The following is a 5,303-nucleotide window of genomic DNA, read 5'->3' as shown; positions in this document are numbered from 1 at the left end:
CTTACTAATATTAAGATGAAATATAATCTAAGAATCGGGGCATTCTAGACACGGTAGAGGGAGCGATCGATCACATTTGTGATGTAATTAATAATGCCAGAGACTTTGGAAGATACGAATGTGCCGACGACGTTTGCGGCATAAAAGGGTAATGAAAATATATGTGGTAGTACACAACGTACTAAGTAAGAGGAATAAAAGATTAAAAAAGAGTGGAATGGGAATAGTAAAGTCAACTAGAGGATCCTGTATTTAAGTGTGTGTTTGTATTTGGAAAATTGGATCCCTTCTCACAGCAAATCATCAATCATCAACCAAAACACATTATTTTTTGCTTTTTTTTGTTTAGAGAGAAACAAGGCTGTGGGAAGAGCAAAGAGAGGAAGTTAACACAAACCAAAGAAGAAGAACATGATGATGAAGAGGGGTTGGGATAAGAAGGCCCTGGTGGCGGAGGCGCGAGGAAACATGGCGTACAAGTCGGTGTGGATGGAGATGAGCGGCGCGCTGGGCGACCTCGGCACATTCGTGCCCATCGTGGTCGCGCTCGCGCTCGCCAACGGCCTCGACCTCGGCACCACGCTCATCTTCACGGGCGCCTACAACATCATCACCGGCATCGGCTTTGGCGTGCCCATGCCCGTCCAGCCAATGAAGACGATCGCGGCCGTTGCCATCTCGGAGCGGCTCACGCTCTCCGAGATCATGGCGGCCGGGATCACGACATCGGCCCTCCTCTTCGGGCTGGGCGCAACGGGCCTCATGTACGTCGTGCAGCGGCTGGTGCCGCTGCCCGTGGTTCGCGGCATCCAGCTGTCGCAGGGGCTCTCCTTCGCCATCACGGGAGTGAAATACGTGCTGAAGAACCAGAATTTCACGACGGGGAAGACGAAAGGCAACAGGGATTGGATAGGGCTGGACGGCATGCTGGTGGCGCTCCTCATGTTCTGCTTCATCGTGGTGGTGGGCGGATCCGGCCCTCCGCCGCCCGACCACGACCTTCCAACGGACACCACTGACACTGAGAAGCAGCCATCGTCGTCGGCGTGGCGCCGTCGCCTCCAACGCGTCCCCACAGCCATCATCGTTTTCATTGTCGGCCTCGTGCTCGCCATCATCCGGAAGCCCAGCGTCTTCAGCTCGCTCAGCTTCGGCCCCGCCAAGCCGATCGTCTACTCCCACATCGCCGCCAGCGAGTGGCGCAGAGGTTTCTTGCGTGCTGCAATTCCACAGATCCCTCTCTCCGTCCTCAATTCCGTGGTGGCCGTATGCAAGCTCGCGGGCGATCTCTACCCCGACAAGAAGAGCGCGGTGAGCACCACCAAGGTCTCGGTCTCCGTGGGCCTCATGAATCTTGTCGGCTGCTGGTTCGGGGCCATGCCGGCATGCCACGGGGCCGGCGGGCTCGCAGGCCAATGGCGGTTCGGCGCCAGGAGCGGTGCCGCCGTCGTGTTCCTGGGTGGCCTCAAGGTCCTGCTGGGCCTTCTCCTCGGGAGCTCATTGGTGAAATTGCTGGATGCCTACCCTGTCGGCATTCTCGGGGTCCTTCTTTTCTACGCGGGATTGGAGCTGGCGATGGCATGCCGGGATCAGACGAAGAGGGCCGACTCTTTCGTCGTGATAGGGTCCGCGGCCATGTCAATCGCAACCTCGAGCGCCGCCATCGGCTTCGCATTCTCTTTGGGGGTCCATATCCTCTTCTGTCTCCCGGACATGACGCCCGCATCTGTCTCCGAAAAGTTCCGCTCCATCTTCCGCCGTGAACCCCTCCCATCTTCCACCACCGGCACCATCACTACCACTACTACTAACAGTGGAGTATAAAACATAGAGCCAGTGCCAGCCATAAATGAATACACACAACACACTCTTCTTCTTCTTCTTCTTCTTCTTCTTCTCGTATTTGTAGAAAAATAAATAAAGGATACCGAGGATACGTATAGTGGTATCATCTTGGATATCGGTGTTTGCATGGCGTGTGTATGTGGTGCGTGCGTCTCTCAGTATGTATACATATTGGTATCTTGACCATATTATCCACCTTTGTACACCTCTCCGAGATTGTTTGTTTCGTTTGCGATTCCATTGTCCCATGTCTTCGTTTCTTAGGCAGTGGAATGGGATGTATCGATTCTATTGTATTGTTAATGCTTTTCATATATTCATTTATTTGCACCAAAATATCATGTCTCTCACCCCAACAATCTGTTTCTTACATGTCATGTGGATGGCTCTCATCTATCCCTTGAGAGTGAACAAGCGATTGTAGATAAGCCTTTCAATATGAATAGTGAATACAATATACGTGCTTAGAGATGATCAAATCAAATACATTATGGTTATAAGACCCAACCACGTGATCATTGAGTTCATCACCAAAAATGTTTTCCAAAGATTTTCCACGAAAGGACATGCCTACCAATCCTATTACAAGTTTACCATCTACAATACCAAACAACAAATATTAGAAGGTTGGGTAATGGTTGTTTGGATGCATCAATACTTGTGGATAAAGCTCCAAACAAAAAAAAAAACTAAATGATTAAATCAATCAAAAAAATAATTATGAAATTGAATGGATGCAGGTTTCTTTTTCATGTTCATATTCACGATTGCTTTCATTCATACACACACACACATGTGTGTGTGTGTGTGTGTGTGTGTGTGTGAGAGAGAGAGAGAGAGAGAGAGAGAGAATGATTTGAATTATTTCCATTCCCCTCCATACACTATCAGGATTCCATCCATGCACCCATAAGCTCAATTAATTAATTCATATTAATATTAATCTCTGAGTTGCATTATTATCAAACAACAAACCATTACCAATAATCATGTCTAAATATCCATCACTCGATTTCTTCATTTCGTTGATTGCTCCATGAATTGACATATCATAGAAGTTGTGCTCATTACGTTGTTGACTAATTTGGTAGGATCCAAGCTATACTATTTAATTTGTCGATTCAATTCATCTTAGCATTTTAACTCCCAAGCTTCACAAACCAAACCAAGTGCTAATTGATAATAGTAACAACCCTTCATCTTCCATCATGTATTATTATTGTACTTCACCGTGTACCACCGCTCTTCATAGCGATTGAAGTCTTTATAAGGTTTCATATTGTAAAAGGAGCTCACAAAGGGAAGGGATGCCTTAAAGAAAAATGACACTTGAGAATTAATGTGGAGAGTTTATGGAGAAACTATAATTGGTTGCCAATGGATATGGCATTAGCAATAATGATTACATTGGTGTGAGATTGGTGGTGGTAGAGTTTTGAAATAACCAATCATGCCCAAACTTTAGTGGTAGACGGAGGACTATGACCATCATACGCGATAAAACAACACTTTATAAATGACGTGTTAATTTATTTTAATAACCTCTCATCTCCCATCATGTATTTGTACCAATGCTCTTATGAGGTTTCATATTGTAAATGGAACTGACAAAAGAAATACGACAATTTAGAATTAATGGACAAACTACAATTGGTTGCAAATGGATTTGTAAGGTGAAATAAAATTTGATGGCATAATTATTAGATATAAAAATAGACTTAAAGTGAAAATGTATGCATAGAACAACCACGGGTAATGATAATTTAGTAAGCAAGGTAAAGAAATATTTATGTGGATACACCATGTGTAGAGTATAGAAGATGTGTCAATGTTTGATGATCTTATAATAATGATAATAATTGAATGCATGTTAATTAATGTTAAGAAGAAATTGACTTGCTGGTTTAAAATAAAAAGATGTAGAACTAATATATTTTCTTAAACAAAACAAAACATTTAAACGTTCAACTTCTTATTTTTTATCTTAAGCTTTAACCAAAGTACTATCATAACATATATTATAATAAGATATAAATTTTAATATAATATTAAAGGTTCTCTTATTAAATATATTGTTTATTTATGGTTGGTAAGTCACAAGTAGTAATCAACATTATGCAATAACCCTACGTAGTTTCGTCTTTTTCTATTTAGTTTGAATGAATTTTAAGGGTGAATTGTAAGTATTGTTATGGCTAAGAACAATATATCTTTGTCATTATGCTCATCCCAATCTCCTAGCTTAAAACCTTTAACGAGAGTCTTACTAGCTTCCAAGAGGTAGTAAACAATGACTTGATGTCTTTGAGCAATGTTTGCTTGAAATGTTGATGCCAATTGATTTAATCGACCCGTCAAACATAACCCTAGGTATTGTGAGTGGAGTTGGTACATCTACCAACCCACTAGAATCATGTGAAGAGTTTGAAACCCCCAACATATGTGGGCGGTGTTTCAATTCGGATTGTCGATGTGGTTTATCGGTGGCATGTCAAGCAAAAGCAAACCATCTAATTGCGGGAGATCATGGATGATGAAACTTGTATAGAGCATGCTCATTCAACCTACAAGATGACTCATAGATGGTGATGAAATTTGTTTAAAGAGATGAAAGGAATAAGATTCTTCTTTCCTTTCTACATTTTCAATATCTATTGTTATTTCCTAATGGGACATCTCAGATGTGTCGAATCAAATGTGTACTATTATTTCCTAGCTTTATGTAATGAGGTGGCTCAAGTGTTTGTAGATAGCAAAATCGTTCACCATGACTCATCATGTGATTTGATGTGTTCGAGTCCACTAAAAAGACTTCATCAATTGCTTGCACTCGTCAACATGGACTTTACCTCATTACAAACATATTGTTGTAGTCATCATATGATCGGAGATGGTGGCATAATTTGTGAATTGTCAATTGTTGCTAACATCACTTTTCATATTACAAAAATCCACCTTGATAAGCCCAAGATCTACCCAACACTAGCATTCCATTTTGTTCTTGCGGTTTGTTCCCTCTTTTGCTCTCACTCTTAGTTTCGCTCGGGATGTGAGAGTTTGCGTGCTATCCTCCATTTTGTTATCGAAAACCCATTGTTCTTCCTTTAGTTTGGTGGCCACAAACATTAATATCCAAGTGTGCATAGAAAATGGCCTTTGGGGGCTAAGCTCTTCGTGACAAAACAACTTTATTCTACCGGCTATATATATTATAGGTGGAAGAATGGTGGTGTTTTCTTGTGATAAGAACAACGACCCATAACGAATCGTTGCAAAAGTATGGAAAGGCGTATTTCCACCATCTATTCCTTGTCAATCCACATCCCAACGAAGTCAAGAGGATCGCATTGAGACTTATTAAAAGGGTGTAGTAATTGACAGGCAAATCCTTTTGTTGGGCAAATTTGAACCCTTTGGTAGAGTTGAAGCTTTCATGCAATCATAATGGTGGCAAAAAG

At 42.3% G+C, this 5,303-nt stretch overlaps 1 pseudogene; it reads left to right on the top strand.

Annotated features, from left to right (window-relative positions):
- The first annotated feature begins 388 nt into the window (after positions 1 to 388).
- On the top strand, positions 389 to 2,073 carry LOC147854881 (molybdate transporter 1 pseudogene; annotated as a pseudogene).
- The last annotated feature ends 3,230 nt before the right edge of the window (positions 2,074 to 5,303 follow it).

This window comes from Azolla caroliniana, unplaced genomic scaffold, assembly GCF_043228905.1.
Source record: "Azolla caroliniana isolate FFs.n. ecotype wild unplaced genomic scaffold, voAzoCaro1.0.p SCAF_15, whole genome shotgun sequence".
Lineage (NCBI taxonomy): Eukaryota > Viridiplantae > Streptophyta > Polypodiopsida > Salviniales > Salviniaceae > Azolla > Azolla caroliniana.
The sequence above is the reverse complement of the archived record's forward strand: the minus strand, read 5'-3'. Positions and strand labels throughout refer to the sequence as shown.